The sequence below is a fragment of the Galeopterus variegatus genome, unplaced genomic scaffold (assembly GCF_000696425.1).
Source record: "Galeopterus variegatus unplaced genomic scaffold, G_variegatus-3.0.2 Scaffold351, whole genome shotgun sequence".
Lineage (NCBI taxonomy): Eukaryota > Metazoa > Chordata > Mammalia > Dermoptera > Cynocephalidae > Galeopterus > Galeopterus variegatus.
This window is the reverse complement of record NW_007726462.1, coordinates 252,150-277,544: the sequence shown is the minus strand read 5'-3', so window position 1 is coordinate 277,544 and position 25,395 is coordinate 252,150. Positions and strand designations below refer to the sequence as shown.

At 39.6% G+C, this 25,395-nt stretch overlaps 6 non-coding genes across 6 annotated transcripts; all 6 read right to left on the bottom strand.

Moving 5' to 3' along the window:
* Positions 1-7,402: 7,402 nt before the first annotated feature.
* Positions 7,403-7,484, bottom strand: TRNAS-GCU. The gene has a single exon. It is a non-coding gene; the product is annotated as a tRNA-Ser (tRNA).
* Positions 7,485-15,783: 8,299 nt separating this feature from the next.
* Positions 15,784-15,855, bottom strand: TRNAQ-UUG. Its single transcript has one exon. It is a non-coding gene; the product is annotated as a tRNA-Gln (tRNA).
* A 1,243-nt stretch (positions 15,856-17,098) lies between these two features.
* Positions 17,099-17,180, bottom strand: TRNAS-UGA. Its single transcript has one exon. It is a non-coding gene; the product is annotated as a tRNA-Ser (tRNA).
* Positions 17,181-17,729: 549 nt separating this feature from the next.
* Positions 17,730-17,801, bottom strand: TRNAM-CAU. The gene has a single exon. It is a non-coding gene; the product is annotated as a tRNA-Met (tRNA).
* A 7-nt stretch (positions 17,802-17,808) lies between these two features.
* On the bottom strand, positions 17,809-17,880 carry TRNAM-CAU. Its single transcript has one exon. It is a non-coding gene; the product is annotated as a tRNA-Met (tRNA).
* Positions 17,881-18,273: 393 nt separating this feature from the next.
* Positions 18,274-18,344, bottom strand: TRNAG-GCC. Its single transcript has one exon. It is a non-coding gene; the product is annotated as a tRNA-Gly (tRNA).
* Between the last annotated feature and the right edge of the window lie 7,051 nt (positions 18,345-25,395).

The window sequence follows — 25,395 nt, the reverse complement described above, 5'->3', positions numbered from 1 at the left end:
AGTCTGAGAAGGCCTGTGGAGTTTCCACTCCTGCTGGAGCCTAAGTTACTGCTTTTCACTCTTCCTCTCTTTTTCTATCTTAACTTTTTTGCTTTAGTTTCGTTGCCATCAAAAGTATGAGAACAGGTCATATTCAATTCTAAATTGCACAGCAGAAACATTACGGTCATTAAAAGAGCCCGACTGTTTCCAGTTTGTGTGTGCAAACAGGAAGACAGGGAAGACAGACGCACAAAATATGTAAAAACACATTTTGTATGCCTAAATAACTGAATTTAATAATAATGTAGGATTAAGGAAAAGTAATTTCCAATTGTTGACATCATGGTGAAACACAGGATGTTTGACTTCAGACAGGTTCATTGCTTCAGACGATGTGCAGTCCATGAGTGAGTTTGTAAGTCAAAGTAATGAATATTAAAACATGGTAATAATTACCTGTCCCTGTCCCCTGTCTCTTTGTTAGATCTCTGGCTGATTCTGGTTTTCTCCAGTCATCTGTAGATTCCAAGCTGTATTAAAAAATTGGGGATTGATCATTGATTCCTTGACCTTGACATTTCTTTGACTATCAAGTGTCAATGTCTTAATGTCACGTAAAGCCACACTCCACTTTCCTCCCTTTCTACAAAACCTACCATTTACACTAAGCATCCTTTTGTAAACTAGAGAAAGTACATAACCTCAAAAGAAGAACAACCTTTTAAAATGAATAAAGTTATAGTTGAGAAAAATTCACGTTGCTTTTTTTTCCTTTCTCCTTCATCTCTGACCAGTATTTAATCCTCTGTACCAGAGGATGAACAAGACTTTCTCCAGAGACTACACACACTCCCCAAGCATTAAATGGAAGTGGAAATTCTGATCCAAGAAGATAAAATGTGCCTGACACAAATTCTTTCCTTTTAATTTTCTTTCTTTTTCTCCTGCATTGACAGCAAAGGATACCAAAAGGAGGAGAGAGCCTTTCCATACTGGAAAGGGCCAAAAGCAGGAAAATTGAAAAAGACAGGGCAATATGTGGACATCCTGTGTCTTAAATGATTACTGGAGTTTAGCACTTGTCTCAGATTCAGAAAGAAAAATATGTGCACCCTCTGATTAATGTGTAAGCCCTTCTGCTTTGAGAAGGGGATTCAGAAAAAGATAACCTAAAAAACACTCTTTACAGATGGATGAAAAAAGTGACTGAAAGAACAGAAATAAAGAAAGATTTCTGGATGTGAATCACAAACACTGGGAGTTAGTTGTTCCCTGCTGGACAGGGAAGAACAGATTCATAAATTTAACGAATGTTTATGGAGCACCTAGTCTGTGCCCACTTCTCTTCCCAGCCACTATTCTAGGCACTAGAATTCTAGAATGTAGGATCTAGGATTCTAAGATCACAATAAACAAAGAACACAAAAATTCATGTCATTAAGAGGTCTGAGGATAGGCGAGAAAGGAGGCAACACAGAAAACACAAAATAAATAAGTAGACTATATAATATACATCATATTGTATATTAGAATAGAGAGTTTCTGAAGGAGTTCAAAATATGCCAACCTGGCATATTTGCTATTTTGATTTTAAAGGCACTTGAAAAACAGCAGGTGCAAGAAGATCACTCTAACCTTCCTTCTGTCTGTCTCTCTCTCTCTTTTCTGTTTCTTAAAAGCAGAAAATCCTCATGTGAATAATGTCCTCCCTAAACCAGTAGGAAAGTATAACACTTATCATTAAGAATGGGAAGTTGAGGCCAAGGGCAATCTGTACAAATAAACCTTGTTAAACTAACACTTATCTTTCTAGTTATTTCTCCACCCAAATAACTACCCCAGCTGAAGCCCCTCCACTTTGTCACATTTTTATAATTTATTACACCCTGTCTAATTCAGCATGTAAGCATTCAACTCTAACTGCATCTTGCAGTGTTCATCTTCTTATGAAGGCTCCCATGTCACATAAACTTGTATTAAATAAGTTTGAATGTTTTTCTCCTGTTGATCTGTGTTATGTCAATTTAATTCTTTGTCCCCTCTGGAAAAACCCTCAAAGGGTAAAAGTAAAATCTTGCCTCTCCTACAATTCAAAATGTAAGGATTTTTATTATGACTTTCAAGGAGCAAAGTCCATATGTTTCAGTCAGCTCTTGTTCTGTAAGAAAGAAACACAAATATTTAAAATTGCATAACCATAAGCATCTGTGTTTATCAGCTGAAGGTCGACAGATGTAGGCCAAGCTTATATGGATGGCTGTATTCTTTTAAGGTATGGGTACAGTTCACCTTAGCTCCTTGGCTCCTCACTGCAGGGACTCTGGTTAGTTTGAAGTATATTCTTTCTGGGGCAAAGGATAGAGGGACAGCAGCTACCCAGAGGAAAATTCCTCTCATGAAGATGGCAGAGGTGCATAAGGGCAAGCCCAACTATGCAGGCATATTTTAAGGCCCTGATTGACTCGTGCCTGCTAATATCACACTGACCAAAGGCATTCTCATATCCACACCCAAAGTCAAGAGCCCTGGAAGTACACTCTATCTCTTTGGAGGAATTGCAAAGTTATTAGGCAAAGGGCTTGGATACAGGAAAGAATAAAGAATTGAGGTCAACATTTTCATCATATGAAGAGTCAATGCAGGTTTGTGAATTTTAGAAATTATTAATTCTTTCTTATTATGTTAAACCTTATTGCATTTAATACTACAATTTATAAATTTGTATGTATTTTGAGGATGAGAAAAGCAGCCCCTGATGGCCAGAAATTGGACTGACATTAACAGTTATGCCTCGGTGTTACTAGGAGCTGGCTTGGTACTCACAGCTAAGTACTGGTCATCTCCTTTTGAACATAACCAATCTCAAAGGACACTAACAACAGGCAAGGCCACTTTGTGACCATTGTGAAGTAAGATAAAAGCAAGAGAGTTCATAATCAAATTTGAGGTGAGATAGAAAACAAGATTATTGCCAAGTAAAATTGACCAAAGATCCCTTCCTTTTTGGCTTAAATGAGTGACTACTGCTTCTTTAGTAATTATAGCCATAGTTCTGCTTTATCCTCTCACCTTCTAAATAAAAATTATTAGAATATCTAATCATAGAATTACCGAGTCAACTGATGGTTCACAATGGCATTGTGTCTCCCTCATTGCATGAAGCCAGTAAATCCAACTTTGTTCAACCACAAGTGTGTTCTTGTTGGTCTTTGGCAGTAGATCACCAATAGTCCTGAATTTTGAAACACTAAATATTACAGACAGTGAGGCAGCTAACTTTTATGTAACACCTCCCTTTTGTCCATCACTAAGCCAGATTAAGGGGAGATGAATTAGAAAGTTGAAGACAATCTTTATGTGTCATAAACGTAATAAATTTTTCCAGTCTGCTGTATTTTAACATTGCTATATTTTTCTTTAGATATAGGATTTGGGGGGCCAAATGACAGTTTTTAATTTTTATTTGTCAATTTTATCAATCTTTTTCTTTGTGATTTTTTATGCAATATAAAATTTTATGGTTCAGTGGTCTTCCATTATCTCAGAGTAATATAGTATGTGTAACCAATCCCTACTGATTATACATTTATGATGTTACTGATACGTATTATTATAAAGAGGGTTGTGTGGAACTGTGGAATATACTATAAAGCATATGTACTTCACAGGGCCTGGTTTTCCAAAGTCTTGCAGTTTCAAATATTGACCTTGCAAGCACAGGAAATTTTCCTCAGGCTATAAGTCTCTGGTACGAGATAAAGAATTGTGGCATAGCAGGTTGCTGGCTCAAGGACAGACTAGTTACTGATTGTTATGTAAAGATACTGAGAAATTGCTGTAAGAAGGAATGTTTGCTAAGATCAAACTTATGTTGATAAGGTCACTTAATTGTCTACTGGAATGTCATCTGGCTTGTTTCACTGAAAGTTTCCAGCCTATACTGTCAAACTATAACCCAACCTATGTCTCTTCCTGTAACTTCCTGGTCTGGAAAATAAATGCAGGAAGAGAACCCCAATTCGGTGTTAATTTCCCAAGGAAGGGTTGCCTCTTGCTGGAGGGTCCCAGGGTAGTTAGCCACTTCAGGGCTTCTCACTGCTCAGAAGAGATGGGCTTTGAGTAATCCTTTGCGTCTCCATCACCCAGGGGAAGTGGGGTGACAAATCCGTGAGGGGCGAGGCAACACAAAGCAACATGGAACAATCCTGTAATGGGTCAATATTTGCACATGTCCTATTAACTTGGTATAAAATTACAGTAGTGGACTTTATAGGTTAGATAGTATATATACTTTTAAAGCTTTGATATAAATTTTCAGTGGTTCTTCCAAAAGGATTTCTCCAGGACAGACAAATATCAAATTTGTTATACTAATTTCCATTATTAGAAATGACTTTGGGGCCGGCCCGGTGGCGCACTGGATAAGTGCGCCGCTTGGGAAGCGCGGCGGTGCTCCCATCTGAGGGTTCGGATCCCACATACAGACCGGTTCCCACTCACTGGCTGAGCGAGGCGCGGGAGCAACACTGAGGGTTGCGATCCGTTGCCGGACACGGAAAAAGACAAAAGACAAAAAAAAAAAAGGAATGACTTTGTTATGGGCCGGCCTGTGGCTCACTCAGGAGAGTGTGGTGCTGATAACACCAAGGCCCCGGGTTCGGATCCCATATAGGGATGGCCAGTTAGCTCACTGGCTGAGTGTGGTGCTTACAACACCAAGTCAAGGGTTAAGATCCCCTTACCGGTCATCTTTTAAAAAAAAAAAAAAAAAAAAGAAATGACTTTGTTATTGTATATATATTGTGTATTGTCTACTAATAATGTACCACTAGTAATGTAAGTGATATGTTTCTCTTTTGTTTCATAGGTGTATCTTAAGCACGTGAAACAGTGCCTGGTACATAGCAGGTGTTTAATAAATAGTTGAAAAAGGGCAATATGTGTATGGGTGGGAAAAATCAAGCCCAGGAAGGGAATAGGCAACAGTAGTCAGGGAAGTACCAGTGGAAGTGATATTTGGGCAAAGGAGGTGAGAATTTGAGCCAAGTAAATATCCGAGAAGAGTTCCAGGAAGAGGAAATAAGTGCAAAGACCCAGAGGTAGTAGCATTGTGCTTGGAGCGTTCAAGGAACAGCAAGAAAGCCAGAGTGGCTGGGAGAGACAGAACAGGAGAGAGTGAGATACGATGTGAGGTCAGAGAAGCCGTAGTAAAGCCAATCACTTAGTCTTCAAGGCTTTTACACTGTGTGAAAGGGGAGAGGATGGAAAGTTTGAGACAGGTGAGTGACACCATCTGACTTACCTTTTAGCAGAATCGTGCTGGCTGCTTGGGTGAGTACCGAATGTAGCAGAACAAAGTGGGTGGAGGGAGAAGAGCCAGAAGGCTAGTTCAGGGTGGTCTGGACTAGAGGGCAGCAGTGGAAGTGTTGAGAAATAATTTACTTCTGGATACATTGTAAGGAGAGAACCAAGAGGCTTAGCTCTTTTCTATTTAATGTATTCCTCCTTCATTGCTCTCTAGTAGTGAGGGGGAAAAAGTCCTTTGGGTTTGAAAAAGGTGAGGGATAGAGGCAAAACTGCCTTAAATCTACTTCCCTACTTTGCAACACTACCAGGGACTTGGGCACATTTAAAATCATTAGGAGTGACAAATGCCCTGAGTATACTCTGCCTGGATGAAGTTTCAATCCTTCCCCTCTCTATATCTACACACACACATGCACACACACACAATACGCCTTTAAGTGTTTATTTTATAAATATCTGTTGAATGTTTACAACGTGCAAAGCTGGGGCTGGCAAGTTAGCTCAGTTGGTTGGAGCATGGTGTTAATAACAACAAGGTCAAGGGTTCGGATCCTGACCAGCCACACCCCCCCCCAAAAAAAAAAAAACCAACAATGTGCAAAGCTGGAAAGACAAGGATACAAAAGGGTGGTACCCCTTGAACATTCTTCGCAGGAAGGTAAATTGACAAGGAGGAGTAAGACTTCTCAGGAGTCCATATCATTGAACATCTCTGATTCTTTGTTGAAAAAAAAAAGCAAAATGTACAAAACATATCATCCAATTCCCAAAAACAACCTATTAGCTTTTAATTTGGATCACCACCTCCCAAGTTTTTATTTCAAAGATTAAGTGGGTTAAAGTTTGTAAATCATCTTGGAACCATATATACCATAGATACAATTCGAAAACAGATATTGCCTGAAAATACACACTTCTTAGGCCTCAGTCCTCATGAGACATTGGGAGATCCGCACACTTAGGAGAAGTGCATTTCAGGAGAGGTTTTCTGTCGTTTTCTGTCAAAAGTCACAACCCCAGTCTCAGGGTTTGAACCTATTAGAAAAAACTTCATCACCTTAACCACTTGATCTAAAACAACCTGGTTTACACAAACCTTAAGGAAAGGTTGGTTATTTAATAAGGAAAGGTGGTTTATTTTTTAAAAATTGCTTTGTCTGCTATCTCCTTTTTCTCATCTGTAAAAGAGACGTGATAAACGGGAGAAGTTTTTCAGAGAGATCATCTTAATGGTTTCTGCAAATTTTGTTGTTCTACTCTGTGTAGACAGGCCCTAGCCTTTCACTTGTAAAGTGAAAACAGATGACTGGTGAGGTTTTATGAGATTATATGCTAAAATTAAGATGTAAGTGGCAGAAGATGATCAAGGAAGGGAGAAATAAAGAGAGGCTGGAAAGCTTGGAAAAGGTTTTCAATTTAAATTAATTCAGCTAAAATATAAAGAGGCGAGTAATGCTTTCTGTTTGCAGATTTATTGTAAGGGGGAGAGAGTTACATTTGCTCCGGGTCTTGCAAAAGGTTTTTGCCAGGAAAAAGTAGAGACCCTCCTGGTAGAAGGACCAGCATACGCAGAGCATGTGAACAGTTTCCGCTCCTGAAAGACAGGGACCGAGAGCCTTGGACCTGGAAATATACATGAGATTTAAATGGCGAAGAGGATTAAACGAAAACCGCCAAGGGAACCAAGACCAACGAACGGGTGGCACAGTGAATGAAGAGAAGAGCATGGCTTGTGGTTCTCAACCCAGGAGACTCACTAAAGTGACCTGTGGCAACAACACAGACCTCTGGACCCCAACCCCAAAGATTCTGATTGAGCCTGGGGGAAGAGAGGACATTAGGACGTTTTGAGAAAGCTTCCCAGTTGGTTACGTGTAGTTTACAACCACTGAACCCCGGGGCAGGTAGGAAAGTCTCCTGAACAGCCCCTCTGCTTGGGCCGAGGGAGAATACTGTATAAAACAGGGTGAGTGTATGCGTATGACTGACAGAGAAAGACTGTTCGTGGCAGCACACCTTAGTTTTTCTCCCCCTTACTTCCCAAGGGGGTGGCCCTTTCACGTACCTCTTGCTCACCAGGAGCTAAAACTCTCTTCCACAAGGAAGTGGGAAACGACGAGGATGGGATTCGAACCCACGCGTGCAGAGCACAATGGATTAGCAGTCCATCGCCTTAACCACTCGGCCACCTCGTCACCTTGACAGAAGTCCTTAATAAATATTATTTCCTTACTCAACAGTGTTCCATTTTGCAATTTTTTGTTCCTATCACGTTTTCATTGAAGTATTGCGTTTCCTCTCCATAAATAGCCCTCTTATTTTTATAGAGACAGAAAAAAAGAAGAGGAAACAGAAGTAGGGGAGAAATATGGACCTGAATAAAGATGATAAAGTACACTTCCTTAAGGGAAAAAAATTGGAGAAAATAACAAAGAAAAATGGAGGTAGACTGCTTTTATTTTAAAATCAATTTGGATTTTGCCATTTCTATTAGGCCATGTATATTGACACCATCATTAAATCGGTTGTTATATTTATTGTTGCGTTCTTGGACACTCCCCTCGGTAGGATTCTCAAGGATGCCTGACATGCGATGACAGTAAAGTCCTTGAGAAATAACCATCACCTCTCTAGCAAGCCCAAGTAACTGGTGTGATGGGTTAAGGTCAAATTGTGATTGGTTCTGAATGTCAAATTTGTCTGTCCTGGACTTTATCTTAAAGAATTGTGGGACCATCTGAGGGATTTTTGTTTCCTTTTGTATATTTTGTAAAGGAAAATGTGACAAAAATTATAATTTAGTATTGTCTTTTTTTATTATTACCTATTTCTATGTCCTCCAGTCAAAGACCATCACGAATACACCTGCAGTTGGATAAGTTGGGTTTGTAGCTGCTGCAACTTGGAAGAACACACATCATAGGGAACCTTGGAGGACCTCAGTAAAAAAGTGTTTTAAAAGGCCTTATTATGGCATCTGAGCTTGTGTTGGGGGATTTGGGGAGGGTGCAAGGAAGCGGGGCTTTGTTCTGGATTGGATGCTGTCAGGAAGGGAAGGCATAATTTTGCAACTGAGTATCTTAATGAATTTTATCTAGAAGGAGGTATGAATAGAACGAAGTTAATGCTATTAAAGCAGTGGTCCCTCATATTAGTTGGTAGAAAGGGATGTTTGGTATTTTTATGGTTTGCACAGTGACCTTGTTTTATTATCTATCTGTGCTTGGACAAGATTATGAAATGTTTTGTTTTTGTTGTTTGTTTTTTGCTTGGTTGTTTCTGTCCCATTTCATGACGACTAGAGAGGTCAGTCTGATGCTGATATTCAATAAGATTGTTTTTGTTCAACAGAAGAACCCCATGGCCTAGCAGTGGGCACCAGTCTGGTTCCTGACAATACCCAGGTCTAGTGGACAGAGTCAGGCCAGTTGCTGGATGCCAGGGATTACTTTTTTCTTTTCACCTATACCAAATATTATTACCAAAAAATTACTTGTGTGTGTGTGTGTGTGTGTTATGAAATGATGTAATGTAAAATAAATAGAAAAAAAGGATAAAGAAAAAATAAAGATGAAATCTGGAATATGATCAGGATTCAAATTGCATGCCTTAAGGAGGTATTAAGGAATGATTTAATAAATATCAAATGTTATTAAGTATCAAATCAGTATCAAACCATACCAAGCTAAAACAGATAAAATATATAAAGTTGCATTTTTAAAAAAAAAAAAGCTTAGGTGAGTGACAAACTAAAATGTTTTTGGAAAGGAAAAAAAACCCGATTATTTGGTCTTGGTGGTGTTGGTATTAGGAATTATAAAGCATGATAAGCAAACCTAGCCTGAAGCATCCATTGGCTCTTTCATTCATTCAATTTTTTGGTGAGTATTTATTGAGCATATCATACGTAGCTGACACTGTTCTAAGTACATGAGCATACACCACACACAAAATTCCCTACTGCAGTGAAATGTAACTATGTAGAAATAAACAACAAGCAATTTAAAAATCAAAGTATACAGTATGTCAGAAAGCAGTAAATGCCTTGGAGTGGTGGCAACTTGAATAGGATGGAGAAATGGGGTGTTGCTTATAACAGATACCTGAAAATGTGGAAGCAGCTTTGGAACTGGGTAATGAGCAAAGGCTGGAAGAATTTGAAGGAGCAGGCTAGAAAAAGCCTAGATGCTGGTGGGAGTTTAGAAGACAAGAAAACCAGGGAAAGTTTGGAAATTCTTAGAGACTGGTTAAATGGTGGTGAGCAAAATGCAGATAGAAATATGGACAGTAAAGGCTATTCTGAGAAGAGCTCAGATGTAAATGAGAAGAGATTCATTGGAAACTGGGGCAAAGATCACCCTTGCTTGAACTGGCAAGGAACGTGGCTGCATTATGTTCATGCCCAGAAGATTTATGGAATGTGGAACTTAAAGGTGATCACCCAAGGTATTTGGCAGAAGAAATTTATAAGCAGCAAAACATTAAGGAAGCCACATGGCTACTTGCAACAGCCTATGCTGAGTTATTGAGGCAAAGGAATGACATAAAGCCAGTATTTGAAAGGGAAGCACAGCAAAAAGATTTAGAAAATTCACAGCCTGGCCATGTGGTAAAAAGGCAGAGGGCATTTTCAGGAGAAAAATGCATTGGTGCAGCCCAGTAACAATTTGCTAAGGAGATTAGTACAGAAGAAAGGGATTATCGAGATAAGGGAAAAAAGACCTTGAAGGCATTTCAGAGATCTTGGAGGCTGCATCTTCTATTACAGGCCCAGAGACCTAGGGGGATAGAATGGTCTCAGGGAACAGGCCCAAGTCACCCTCCATGGGTTCCTTGCCCAGAGCCACCTTGGGAAGCTGCTTCCAGCACCAGCACGAGCACCCTGGCTGCTTTGGCTGCTTCTGCTGTGGCTAACTTGACCACATGTGTGGCTGGACCCACAACTTTGGAAGATGCAAGCCAGAAGCCTTGGCAGTGTCCATGTGGTGTTAGGTCTACAGGCTTGCAGAATGCCAGAGCTGTGGAGGCTTGGGAGCCTCTACCTCTATTTCAAAAAATTCATGGAAAAGCCTGGGGGCCCAAAAAGAGATCTGTCACAGGCACAGAGTCACTGCAGACAGCCTTCACTAGAGCAATGCTGAGCAGAAATGTGCAGTCAAAGTAGCAGGAGAGAAAACTCACCAGCATCACGTCTAGTGAAGCTGTGAATGTCATGGAGACCCCAGACTTGTGGAGCTACCAGCATGCAACACCAGCTGAAGTGTGGTCTCAGACCAGGAAAGCCATAAGGGAAGAGCTTCCCAAGGACTTGGGGACCCAATACCTGCACCAGTGTGCACAGGACATTGAACATGGAGTCAAGGTACATGATTTGCAGCTTTGAGATTTAATGCCTGCCCTGCTGGGTTTCAGACTTGCGTAGGACGTGTCTCTCCTTTCTTCAGGACTATTTCTCCCTTTTTGAATGTGAATATGTATCCTATGCTTGTCCCGCCATTGTATCTTGGCAGTAGACAACTTGTTTTGGTTTCACAGATGGGACTTTGAACTTTGGACTTTTGAGTTGAATCAAGTTAAGACCTTGGGGATGGAATTAATGTATTTACCTATGAGAGGAACATAAACTCTAGGGGCTGGGAATGATATGGATTGAATTGTGACCCCCCAGGTTTTATGTATTAGAAGCTTAATCCCAACTGTAACTGTTGAGGGTGAGAAATCCTATTATGGTAATTGAAAGGTGGAGCCTTGAAGAGGTGATTAGCTTCTGAGGACCATGCCCTAATAAGTGATTAATAATGATGGTCATGAGCATGGTTCTGAGGACTTTAAAAGGAGAACATGTGCAAGTCTCTCTCTCTCTGCTTCCACCATCTCGCAATGTGATAACCTGTGTTGCTGAAGCCACCATGGAGGAAGCCCTTCACCAGATGTGTTCCCTGGACTTTGGACTTCTCTGCCTCAGAAATGGTAAGTAATAAATTTCATTTTCTCACAAATTACCCAGTCTGGGTATTTTGTTATAAGCAACAGAAACAGACTAATACAGGTGGTCAGGGAAAAATTAGCTCAGTGGTTCTCACTTCATGCTGCACATTTGAATCCATGGAAAACTTCTGAGAAATATCCACGTCAGGGCATCCACACAGATTCTGATACAGAATCCCTAGAGATTCTGATTCATTTGTTCAAGTGATACTAGAAGAGTGGCAGTCAAGTTCTTTAATGCCAGCTTAATTATAAAGGAAAAAATGTAAAGGAAAACAAAGCAAACCGAGGCCAAGAGATAATTTTCCCAGTTGGCATACACCAGGAATTGCTCTCAATACAGCATTTTCTGACTAAGCAAAAGAAGGTGCCTGCAAACTGTCTGTTATAGCAGTAGGGCAGCACCAGTTAGGGCTTGTATTAGTCTGTTTTTGTTGCTTATAACAAAGTACCTGGAACTGGGTGATTTATAAAGAAAAATGAAATTTATTTGCTTACAGTTTCTGAGTCTGGGAAGTCTAAAGTCTATCTGGTGGTAGCAACAGTGACCCAGGGGTCTCCACTGCAAGATGGTGGAAGCAGAAAGAGCAGAGAGAGAGAAGACAGCCTCTCCTCTTCTTTTAAAGCCCTCAGAACCACGCCCCTGACCCTGACCACCATTTTTAATCCATTCACTACTGCATGATCCTACAATCCAATCACCTCTTCAAGGCTCCACCTTTCAATTACTGTAATAGGGTCTTCCATAGTCTTAACAGTCATAGTGGGGGCTAAGTTTCCAATATATAAAACTTGGGGGACACAATTCAAGCTTCAGGGAGTTTTGGGGGGACATAAGTCAATCCACTACAGGGCTCATTCTGTCTTGGGGTCTCTAGGGTATTTAAAACTTAGTGTGGTAGGCACACTTCTTGTGTAATCCCATCTCTTTGAGTGTGGGCTGGATCTAGTGACTTGCTTCTAACCTATAGAATACAAAAAATGTGATAGGATGTCAGTTCCATAGTTAGGTTAGAAAAGATCCTGACTTCCATCTAACCAAAGGATTTGAACTAGTGCCTTCTCAGCTTACAAGCTTTGATGAAACAAGCTGCCATGTTGATGAGGCCATGTGGCAGGGAATTGAGGATGGACTCCAGTCAATAGCCAGCAAATAACTCAGGCTCTCAGTCCAACAACCTTTAAGGAATTAAATCCTGCCAATGACCATGTGAGTTTGGAAGTGGATCCTTTTCCAATTGAGCCTTCCAATTGTAGATGACTACAGCCCAGCCAACAGCTCTAATGCAGACTATGACAGACCCTGAAGTAGAGAACCCAGCTAAGCTGTGCCCGCATTCCTGACCCTCATAAACTGTGAAACATAATGTCTGTTAAATTGCCACTTTTGTGGCAATTTTTTATACAACAATAGATAACTAATACACTCAGGAAGGCCTGATGGCCCAGAGAGCAATAAATCCTAGGGTTAAAAGGGAATACGGTTGAGAAGATACCGTACAAGATACCGTAAGATTGCCAGATCTGAGTTCAGATGCTAATCATTACACCATGGAGCCCTTACTTAAAAGTCTCTCTATTGAAAGACGTGTATAAGCTCGATCCAGATCTGTACATCATCTTTCTAAAAAGCCATGACAGATAGATTAAATCTAAAGAACATTAATAGATACCTGCAATTTATTAATAGAAGTTATGGTAGGCTGACTAATGGCACCAAACATAGGTTCACATCCAATCTTTGGAACCTGTGATTAAATCACCTTGTGTGGTAAAAGGGGCTTTGCAGATAAGATTACATTGAGGATTTTGAGATGGGGAGGTTATCCTGGATTATCCACGTGGACCCAATGTAATCACAAAGGTCCTTATAAAACAGATGCAAGAGAATCAGAAAGAATAGTAGGACATGTGATTACAGAAGCAAGAGGTGATACAAGGAAGGGGACACTAGACGCTGGAAAAAGCAAGGAAATGAATTTTCCCCTGAAGTCTCTAGAAGGTATGCAGCTCTGCTGACACTTTGATATTAGATTTCTGATCTCCAAAACTGAAAGAAAACTAATTCATGTCATTTTAGGCCACTAAATTTGTGGTAATTGTTACAGCAGCAATAGGAAACTAATACTAACATGCTATCATCACTGGGGTTAAATAGGCAGGAGCAAGTTTACAGGGGTTTTTCTGCAACAATTTTTAGAGGCTAGAGGAACTCATGGGGTTCTTCTCTTGCCATCATTGAGAACACTGGAAGATTATTTTGAAATGTGATTACAGAGTCAACAGAAGGAATTTAGGGTCCTATTGATAGCTGGGATTGCCGTAGTTAGAGTCCAGAATGTTAACCGTTATGTCATGGGACCTATGTATAAGTAACCTTCAAGGAAAAACTTGTATACTACTGTATCTGGTCAGGTGATCTTTAAAATGTTTTGGGATATGAACACTAATAGAGTGTTCATATGGAGACAATGAGAGTGTATATGGAGACAATGAAGGCTCACAGGTGACTGTGATGGCTAAGGTCTCACTCAGTGGTTTTCACATGTTCATGTCTGTTCAGAGTTAGCCTACAGAGCATTTGGAGTGAGCTCTGGAGAAGAAGAGAGTCACAGGTGGGGCCTCTGACACATGAATCCTTAATCGCCCCAGCACATAATTAACTTACAGAGATCTGACTGATCTGGGGCACCAGCAAGCAAAAGCGGGCATCAAAAGGAGAAATTCTAAGGGGACATGACGGTGAAAGGGAGAGGGCAACTCTCAGTAGCCACAGGAAACAGCAGGGAGCTGGATGTTTCTCCAGGGGAGAGGAAGTGCAAGTCAAAGGGAGCGTCTATACATGCCAGAGTGTACACCTGGTTAGAGTAAACTCTAGGGCAAGATCACTAAAACTGAGACAGACCCAGAGATTTGAAGTCGAGGTGCTAGCCATTGCATCATGAGGCCCTTGAAGGTGGATCTCTACTGAAAGACTGATGGATGTGTACTTCTTCTAACAGACTACTTAATCCTCCAAATACTGTGGGCAACTCATTCACTTGAGGAGTTGTACTGGGTATAGACAGTAGCAGGTCTAGGATGTGTAGAACTGCACCGCTGTGCAGTCCAAACTTTTTCAGGACACTTTTAGTGCTTAGAAGCTGATGGAACACTTTAAATAGGCTTCAGGAGAGGAAGGAACTGGGATTGGGGACTGTAAAACATAAACTCTTAATTCTGGGGGCCAAGATTATAACTTACTAGAATCTAAGGAACTCTGGGCAAAAAGATAAGAAGGGACATCAACTGAAAGGGTGAATAAGGCTAGAATTCTAGATAGAGAAGTAGTTAGAGACAATTTTCTCCAGGCCAGGGGAAACATGCTGATTTGGAGGAAGTAAATGGCAGCACTTGCAGCCAGGTGTGTACACCTCCAAGGCTGGCTAATGATTTACAAGACTCACAGAGGAAAAATCACCAAGATGTTGCTGAGGTCACAGAGATTTTGTGGATGGTCCCAGAGGAGTCGCCAAAACAAACAGGTTCCTGGGAGTGCTAACCATTATACAACGCGATCCTTACATGATGAGCTTGCTACTGCAATTCTTATTTCAGGCTGATACATTTTAAGAGGGTTCCAAACAAGAAAAGATTTGTGGCAGGGGCCTCTGACACATGAATCGGTAAGCACCCTGAGCACACCCTGCCTGTCTGACTTCGTAAACCCAGGCAAAAGTATGTGTCAAAAGAAAAAGTGAAGATTCTATCTACAAGAACACAAGGTGATAATAAACTGAATACTGCCCAGAGCCCAGAAATGAGAGTAATAGTAGTTGCAAGATGCTCCTGGTGAGAAGAAGCTCAGGCGGGAAGTTGCATCCACAGACTGGGGTGGGATGTACTGCCGGTTTGAATAAAGGACGGATGATAGGTCACTGGAGCTAAACTGTCACTAGAGCCAAAACAGGCCCCATCGAGACTTGAACTCGGATCGCTAGCTTCAAATGCCAGGTTGCTAACCATTATACCACAGGGCCACCCGTTGGCACACTTTCCTAAGAACTATGTACATACGCTTTGCAGAGCATGTCATTCTGTTCAGTATTTTGTGTACTGTAATTTTTAAGAAATAAGAATAGAATATCCGCTGTATCACAAATAGCAGAGGGTCTAAAAGACTCACAAGCAATACGAACTTTTCAGGACCACGCTTCTGTTAGAAACTGAAGGAACCCAAACCCATCGAGCACTCTTCAAAAAAAGAAAGAACTGAGGTCTAAGATGTGAAAGATCTATCCTTAAGCATCCGGAAGACAGTTTAATTTACCAGGATCTGGGAAACTCTGGCGTCCAACAAAAGAGGAGGGGCAAAATAGGACAGGTGAAAAAGTAGGAAACACTGTTCCGCAGGGAAGCGTTTTGTTGCTAACTGGGGAGCTTGGGGGCGCAAGTGCTCAGGTGTCTCTCCCCTCTTCAGGGTGCAGTAGCAATTTCAGAGTGAGGTTAGGGCTCTAAAACGGTGATAGGTCCCACCGAGATTTGAACTCGGATCGCTGGATTCAAAGTCCAGAGTGCTAACCATTACACCATGGGGCCGACAGTTGTAAGCTTCCCCAGCAAATTACTGACAGCGTGTTTATAGTACGTCGAATTAGCTTGATCGGAATGTTTTCTTTCTTGGACTAGCAAAATAGGTACATACATGTTCCCGGATTCTAAGAAAGCAACAAAATTACTCCAGCCGGCGGAAAGCCAGACAGAACTCTCCTTTGTTTGCAATTGTTCTAACCTGTTCACGGAGAAAAGATTACGGACTTGCCTTGCACAATCAGAGCTGTGTGCATTATACTGAATTCTTAAACCAGGCCATGATCGTTTGTCGACCTACAGGTTTATAGAGGAAAGGGTCAACACTTAGAAATCTCTTAGGACATTTGTCCATATGGAAACCTCAAGAAGAAAAAAATGTTAAATGTGTAGGGAATGTTCTGATAATTAAGTTAAAATGTAGGGGATTTACTGGTAATTTCGGGGATAAAAAGAGAGCTTTTACCTATTTAAATATTTCTTTTAGTATTTTTTTTATTTGGCTTATCTACATTTCCTAATGGATCGATTGCTCGTGTAATAATAATTTTCGTTATATTTATTTTACTCTTATTTATGTTGCATAAACAGTTTGTGGATGTGTTAGAGTTAAGAGAGTTTGAGAACAAAACAGGTTTAAAAATAATAATAATAATAATAATAATAATAATAATAATAATAATATTTAACCGGCATCTGAAAACAGTTTTGAAAATTCTCTATTATTTCCTCTCTGCAATGCTGGCCTCTTAAAGTGGTATTACACGAGGCTATAGAAGGCAAGAAAGACTGGAATTTTTCGTTTGAGATACTGATTCAAAAATATCAGCATGCTCACGAGTAGTATAGTGATGCACTCGGTGTACCCAAATTCTCGTAAGAACACCAAGCGGAAGAAGTTAAAGGCAGGCGAAGTTTTAGAAGACAGACATGAACTAGATTTCAGAAGTCAGACATGAGTTGGATTTAGGTTAGGGAAGCAACAATTAAAGAAAATTCAAAAGCAAAACAGCCTGTGCGTTTTCCCAGCATCTTTATTAGTCTTAGAAATTCCTAATGTTTTCAGGCAGTTTCCCAAAAAACGTTTTCAAGAATTTTTCTCTACGTCTTCTTACATGGAAAGACTACAACTATTTGTTTCCAGATTTAAGGGGGAAAGATAATAACAACCAAAGAATACAACCTATTCCGTATTGTTATTTCACTGCACAGGCGGTATACCAGGTTTGTACCTGCAAAGAAAATACTTTTTCGTAGTCGGCAGGATTCGAACCTGCGCGGGAGGATCCCAATGGATTTCAAGTCCATCGCCTTAACCACTCGGCCACGACTACATACGTATTTTAATCCCGGGGATATATTCCCATGAGGAATAATATCTTTCCTGTTAAAAATATTCTTTAAACCTGTTTATTCAACGACGCAACAGATACGGAGTGCCTGTCATCATAGTAAAAAGATCAAGATTTTTTATTTTTTTAAAGATCAAGATTTTGAAGTTTGAGATGTTGATAAAAGGAGTTATCGCAAATTTCAATACTCCTCTGACATACGAGGTACTAAAGACCTCAGCGTGGACACATGCAACACGGGTAGTGGTCTCCAAATCTGGGAAACTGAATGACCGACTCGCCAGACGTAATTATGATTTACCATTACTGAAGATTGGAAACTGGGTACTCTAACAAATTATAGTGGGGACTCTTACACAGCCATTTCTGGTCCACAAACCTTTGAAAGAGGATGAGTGATACACCTCATCCAATCCTTTTTTGGATAAAGTTATACCTTTAAGTCCTATCTCTTTTTTGTAAGTAAGTCCTATTTTTTTGTTGTTGTTTTGTTTTTCGAGGAAAAAAAAAAAGAAAAGAAAAGCCTCTCCATAGCAGAGGATGGTTTCGATCCATCGACCTCTGGGTTATGGGCCCAGCACGCTTCCGCTGCGCCACTCTGCTTACATCTTAGCAGAGGATGGTTTCGATCCATCGACCTCTGGGTTATGGGCCCAGCACGCTTCCGCTGCGCCACTCTGCTTACATCTCAAAACCTCTTTCGATAGTTTATTGGAAGGTATCATTTGCGGCATTTCTAATTCTAATTGTATTTTGGCGGCTCCCTCAAAAAGCAAAAAATACATTGATGATCCCTGTGTAACTGCACTCCACTTCCAAATACCAACGATTTAGAATTCTCCACCGGAAAACTCCCATCAATTGAGGTCGGAATTCACTCGAGCTCGGACGGAATTACATTTCAGGTTATTGGAAAAGCAAACGCACGCTAATTGGCATAATTTTTAAAGCTGAAGTTGCAGAAACCCTGGCTTTTCCTAGCCATCCTTGGATATCTACACAAAGCCACGGTAAGCATTTCTTATTTGTGGCTTCTATCGAAGACACATCTTTATTGTTGAAAAGGTAAGCGCACTGCATTGGCCGGGAATCGAACCCGGGCCTCCCGCGTGGCAGGCGAGAATTCTACCACTGAACCACCAATGCTTTATGCATTAGCTTTCTTTTATCTTCCTATAACCATGTTTATATCGTCCCTAGATTATTAGTAAACTAATGAAAACGTTTGTTTTTTCTCCTAGGATTTTCTAAAATCCAATTAAAGAAAAAGCTATATCTAAATATTCTGAGAAAACCTGTAAGCTAGAAGGAAGCTAAACGTCTCTGACCCTTGACGACTTTTTAAGGTGAAGAACACCTATAAAAACCTAACATATGAAAGTGTCTTTCTCCATCCCTCCCCCAGTTTGAATCTTAAATGAAAACAAATCCCGAAAATCTCTCATTTAGAATGTAAGCCAATTTGATTAATGCACTAGATCAAAGTGTTCTTTCAATTCCGAAACACCCAGTTACCCTCATTTTGGAAAAAAAGATATTCTGTTGTCATTCTGTTTTGGAGACACAAGCTTGGCAAGGAGGGTATTGTCATTGGAAGAGGGAATGATAAAGTACGGTTTCTGCTGAATCCTATTCCATACACACATCCCCATTACCTGCCCCTGGAGAAGATGACCACCAGTTGCTGAGGTCACTGAGGCGCTTTGGAATCAAAAGCCAAAGCAGTGCCTGGAACTAAGTGGGAGATATGGCGCCTATTTTTGAGGACTTTTCAGTTGGTTTAGAGAAAACACACACACACACACACACACACACACACACACACACACACACACACACACACACATGGAATACCATTAATGAACAATGAATGAAAACTAAATTATCTCTACTAAAATAAGTCTTGAGTTTGAGTTTCAGGAAGGTAATGGATTCTGATGGCCTGAATAATAAAACATGTGAAAGCCAGGAGGTTTCTCACATGCCTCTATCCCACTTTAGTATCCTTATCTTTATCTTTTCACCTTTTCTTTAAAATAGAGAAGTTGCAGTGCCACATTATGGGAGGGTTTATTTGGCAGCTATGAACAGGATGCTTTGAAGGGGAGGAAAGGCAGGAAGTTGCAATAGCAAATTAAGAATCTACTGCTATTTTTCTTAAAAGAAGAATTTAGGTCCATTTAGGTTGTATCCTTACAACAGAATAATACAGAACTCAAGGGTATGAGTGATATATAAAAACCTGGTCAAGTTACATAATTTGTTAGCGTTTATTTACTCATATGTAAACGGGCCTTTGAGTAGTTGACCTACAATCCTCAAGGGGCTATAAAGGTAAATTAAAACTGTGCCTATTAAAGCTGCTTGAAAAATAGTATAAAAGCACCAGATAAAAATTAGGTACCAATAATTATTTAATGCAACTTTTTAATGAAACACTGGAAGTCAGGTATTTTACTTTATTTCTATTATAAACAGAAATCTTCAGTATAATGCATGTAGTAAGTGCTTGTGTTAGTTGTTCTGAATTGATGTCATAGTGTAGAAATTTTAGAACAAATACCCAAAGTTTATTCTTCATGTGTGATATAAAAATAATCTTTATAGCATGCATTCTTTTTCCTCAGATCTTATTTACCATTTGTCAAACCTGTCTCCCGAAAATATCACCTAAAACACCACTGAAAGAACAAAGCTGAGTTTATAGGGTGTATTAGTCCGTTTTGTGTTGCTATAACAGAATACCTGAGACTGGGTGATTTATAAAGAAAACAAAATTTATTGTTTACAGTTTCTGAGGCTAGGAAGTCCAAAGTCCATCTGGTGGTGGCAACAGTGACCCAGGGGTCTCACATTGCAAGATGGTGAAAGGAGAGAGAGAGAGACTCTCCTCTTCTTTTAAAGCCCTCAGAACAATGCCCCTGACCACCATTTTTAATCCGTTCACTACTGCACAGTCCTACAATCTAGTCACCTCTTCAAAGCTCCACCTTTCAATTACCATAATAGGATTTCCCACCCTCTAAACATTCACAGTGGGGACCAAGTTTCTAATAAATAAAACTTGAGAGACACAATTAAGCTTCAATAGTTTTGAGGGGACATAATTCAATCCACTACATAGGGCATTAACTCAAGGGTATTAATAGTGTCTCAGAGCAAAAGGGCAAAGTTGAGCTATTTGCTGAGATTTTTGAGATCTAGATTTTGATGATCTCTCAAAATCTAAAGTTTAAAATTGAGTAAGGATCATGATATATTTTAGCACTGGTAGACACAGCCAGGAAAGGATGTTAAAGTGAAATGTTGTATTTGTCTTCTATTGCTGTGTAGCAAATTGCCCTAAAATTTAGTGGCTTAAAACAACAAACATTTACTCTAACAGTTTCCGTGGGTCAGGAGTTCAGGAGTAGCTTACCTGGGTGGGGGTCTGTCATGAGGTTGCGAACAAGATGTTGACAGGAGCTGCAGTCAGCTGAAGCCTTACCCGGGGCCAGAGAATTCTCTTCCAAGCTCACTTGGCCATTGGATGGAAGCCTCAGTTTACTCACCACATGGGCTTCTCTGTGAGTGAGTATCCTGACACGGCAGCTGACTTCCACTAGATCAAGTGATCCAAGAGAGAAAGCAAGGCGGAAGCTTCAGCCTCATGAGACTTAGTATGACACTGTCACTTCCACATTATTTTATTCACTTGAAGCAAGTCACTAAGTCCAGCCCACACTTCAGGAGAAGAAAATTAGGCTCCAGCTCTAGAAGGAAGCCTATTTCTGGACATATTTTAAAACCATTACAAGGGCTGAAAGAGTACTGCATGTACAGTGCTCAACTTTCATTCCTTGCCTTCTGTTGAGAAGCTGATAGGTCTTTCAAAAAATTCCTGAAAGAAACAATAGAGTGTCTGGAATAAACAAAAAGTTTTTGCAAATTTTAGCTTCCTGGGCACGGAACAGGTAGTTATGTTTATGAAAATAGTGGAATAGTAAAGTCATGTTAATAGAGAAAGTAAACTGTTGGGATATTTTCAATTCTCACATTCAAAATAAGCTCCCATAATATATGTTTTGTTTTCTAAGAAAAACTTAAAAATAATTACTTTAAAAAATTAAACTCTGGGGAAAAACTTGGCTTACAATAAATTTTAAAATATCCAATGTCTAAAACATCTACTGGAAATAAAGCTTACTTTCCGGTACTCTGTATTTTTTTAATTAAAGAAGCTTTGGGTTGGCATTTTATAGAAATGACATATTGGCTTCTACACTGAAACAGAGACAGAATGTAACATTTCCTTATCAAATGCTGGAATCAATAAATATGGTTATAATATATCACTGTCAGACATTCTGACTAGAAGACACACTGGGGACGGGGTGGGGAATGAGACCCAAATGCTCTGCTTTAAGATAAATTTATGAAGACAGAAGAGTATAGATGCAGAAAATCTAAGATTGGGAAATCCATATGTGAGATAGAACAAAAATGGAACTTTGGAAGTCATTCAACCTCCCAGACATGATTATTATTGCCTTGTTGTGGTCTTCTGTTCTAGGGTTTGGACCTCAGTTATACTGGTAGAGCAAATTCAGTGAATTTATCACCTGAAGGGAATTAGGCCTTAAGGACTGATTCTCACTAATAGGACTCACAGGAGCCTGAGGTCTTAAACCAGAATACAATTTATTAATTTGGAGAGGAATGCATAACTTCAAAACTGGAATGCTTGTAGCCATAGTTTCGGTCACCTTGATCCTGGTCATGAAGTTCCCTAGAAGTGACTTAGCAATGAGAAGAGATCCTGGTGACATACCATTAGCAAGGACCTCCCTAGTGGCCAAACTTTAGTCAGACTTCACTCAGCCCTCTTCCCCACTAGGCCTCAACCTTGGTCAGCTAGCCCAGTTCTAGCAAGAATCCTGCTGAGCCAGTTTATTGAGAATTTTTCCACCCTTGACATCTAATCAAGCTCCTCTTAGTAATTTTCCATCCATTGACCCCCCTGCCCATTGACTATAAATCCCCAGCTGTTCTTGCTATTATTTGGAGTTGAGTTCAGTTCTGTTCTAAAGTCTCTCTCCCCTACTGCAGTAGCTCGAATAAAATGTCTTGTTGCTTTAAAAAAGTGTCCAGTGCAATTTCTCTTTAACACCATCAGAGGGAAAAGAAGTAGGTGATCTTGAGGGATATTTCATCCAGGTTATGATAAAGGCTGATGAATTGCCCAAGGCTAGTTTTAAAAGGTGATTCCTATATTATTCCTTATCATGTTGCAAAAACTCCAACAATTACAGTTGAACTATCTATTGCATCTTTCCTGATGCAGAGAAATCTAAGCTTTTTGTCATATATACAAAAACAAACAACACTGCACTTACCTAGACTGTATGCATAGGTAGATTCTTTTCTCTGCCCTCCCACCCCTTTCTTTCATCAGAGATAACTCTCCTTTATGGTCCAAAATCCTGCTTTGGTATCCACATTCTCTGAATTCCTCCCTAAATCTCACACTCTGCACTCTTGGCACTCACATAGTCAAAGGCCATCATTCTTATATCTCTGTGCTATATCTGGATCAATATAGACTTATTCTTGTAAACCTTGTAATTTATCCTAATGATGAGTTTATTCTGACTGCTATTTTCTCCAGAGCAGAAACCCAATGATGAATCATCTCTCTATGGAGCTCAGTAATTTAAAAAAATAAATAATTTGTATGTTTCCTGCTTTTCAAAGAAAAACTTTTTATGAAATATTTTAAAAATACAAGTCAGCAAAAAGCAAACAAATTAAAATAATGCCTAGCCCCACACTCAGAGATAACTACTATCAGTATGGTGGTATAACTATTAACCATATGGGGTACACAGTAAATAATTTCTTAATATATCTTTTGTATATTTCAAGGGCTATATAAACTTTGCTCTATAATAAATACATTTATTTAACCAATTCTCTCCTGTTAGTGTTCTGGGTTGATTATTGTTGTTGCACCTCTACGATTCTGAATAATCCTGTCTTTGCTATATCATATAACAAAGATTCTCTCCTTGACCAAACTCTAGCCAGGCTCCTCTGAACTCTCTTCTCAACTAGGCCTCAACCTTGACTTAAAAGACTTAAACAAGACACTGACAGAGTTTCTAAAAGCTCAAAACCACATCCCTAGGATGATCCTAGTCCAGCTTAAAGTACCTGCCTGAGAAAACTCAAGGCTGCCAAAAGAATTTATTTTTTGTTCCGAACAATACCTGAAGATAGGACCCCTGTCTTCCACTCTGTGGGAGGATAGGAGCCTAACTTTTATAAGCATCAGTTAGCAAACCCAGATGGGTTTCACATGAACCGCTTTCCAATTTTTCTAATTTTTTACTTCTCTGACTCTGCTGAGCCCAACTTACCCATCTCCCTATTTCCTCATTCTCCATTTAAAATGCTCAGCCACCTCTGCCCAAATTGAAGTTGAGTTGAGTTCACACAGGACTCTTTTTCTTACTGCAATAATATATTACTAATGAAAATCTGCCCTTTCCAATTTAACTAGTGTCTGGCTTCCAGGTTTTTTAAATTTTTTTTTTTTTTTTTAGTTTTAGTTTTAATTAACAAATAAAAATTGCATTTTGTTCAACACAGGAAAATTTGTGAAAAAGTCTGTGGGGGGGTTTTCCCCTATTTTTTTATTCTTATTTTTGTTGTTGTTAAAAATTGTGAAAGACTTTGAAATGGACCCCCCCACCACCACCAAAAGAAAAAATAAAGGATGACCATGTGTCTAGTGTAGTGCACATTTCTGGGTTATTTCATTCTTTAGAGACCTGTACCCTTCATTGTCTTGGAGCTATTTTACAACTCTATAAGCAGTAGAAAATGTGTAGTTGTGCAAATGATTCTTGTCCATAGAAATGCAAATGAATTGTGTCAGAGGGAACGTAAATGATTTTTGTCCTGTGGATATAGATCAGTCTTGCTTCTATTTAGAAATTCATTCAGCATTCCTGATTGCTTGTGTGTGTGTGTGTTGTTAATTTTCCTTTAATTGGTTGTAATATTTTACAGGTTCAATCATTAATTATCGAGGTAAGTAAAACACATGTTCATTTTATATTTGTATGAAAGTCATGATTTTAGTTTATTTATCCTTTAATAACTACAATTTCCACATGAACTGGTGTCCGAAATACCTAAGTTCCTGTTTGGTTTGTTCCTTAATTAGAACACGAACTTGAGCAAGTTATTTATGGCAAGCTTCAGTTTTGTTACCTGAAAACCAAAGGAATTATATAAAACTTGCAGAGAAACTAGCATCATGCCTAATATATAACAGGCACTACATAAATGTTGTCCCACCTTATCCCTGGAGCAGTTCCCAATTTAGTTGCTGTTATGAGCTGAATTGTGCAAATTCATATGCTTATGCCCTAACCTTCAGTACCTCAGAATGTGACTGTATTTGGAGATAAGGACTTTAAAGAGGTGATAAGGTAAAACGAGGTCTGTGGGTGGGCTTTAACCCAATATGAATGGTGTCCTTATACAAAGAGGAGATTAGGACACAGACACACAGAGAAAAACCACTTAAAGACAGAAGGAGAAGTCCAGCCATTTGCAAGCCAAGGAGAGAGACCTTAAAAGAAACCAACCCAACTGACACCTTGATCTCAGACTTCCAGCTTCCAGAACTGTGAGAAAGTAAATTTCTGTTGCTAAAGCCACAGAGTCTATGGCAACCCTAGCAGATTAATACAATTGGAGATGGCGAGGTCTGGAGTAAGGCAAAGAAAATAATTACTGTACAATACCAGTACACAATTTGACAGAGAACTGTACACCTTTTAAAAATATAGTAAAGTCAAAAATGCCTGCTTGATTTTTTTTTTAACGACAACTATCCCATCTATCTGTTTTGAAAGAAAAGATTTTCTTTCTCATTTTATTATAAGGCAAAAGACAGGACCAAGGAACACCACAAACATATTATCTAAGTAACATAAAAATACTGTAATTCAGTGCATTCTTCGTGAAGTAACTAGCCTTAAGCTTTCATTGCATAGGTTCCTTTTATGAGAAAGAATAAAGAAGGGGACTTAGGATAAAAGATGGTTTCCACTCATTGTTCCCTGAGTCAGCAGGCCAGCATGCAACCACCGCACCATTCTGCTACCTTTATGAAGGTGCTTAGCAAAGCCATAGTAAAATCTAA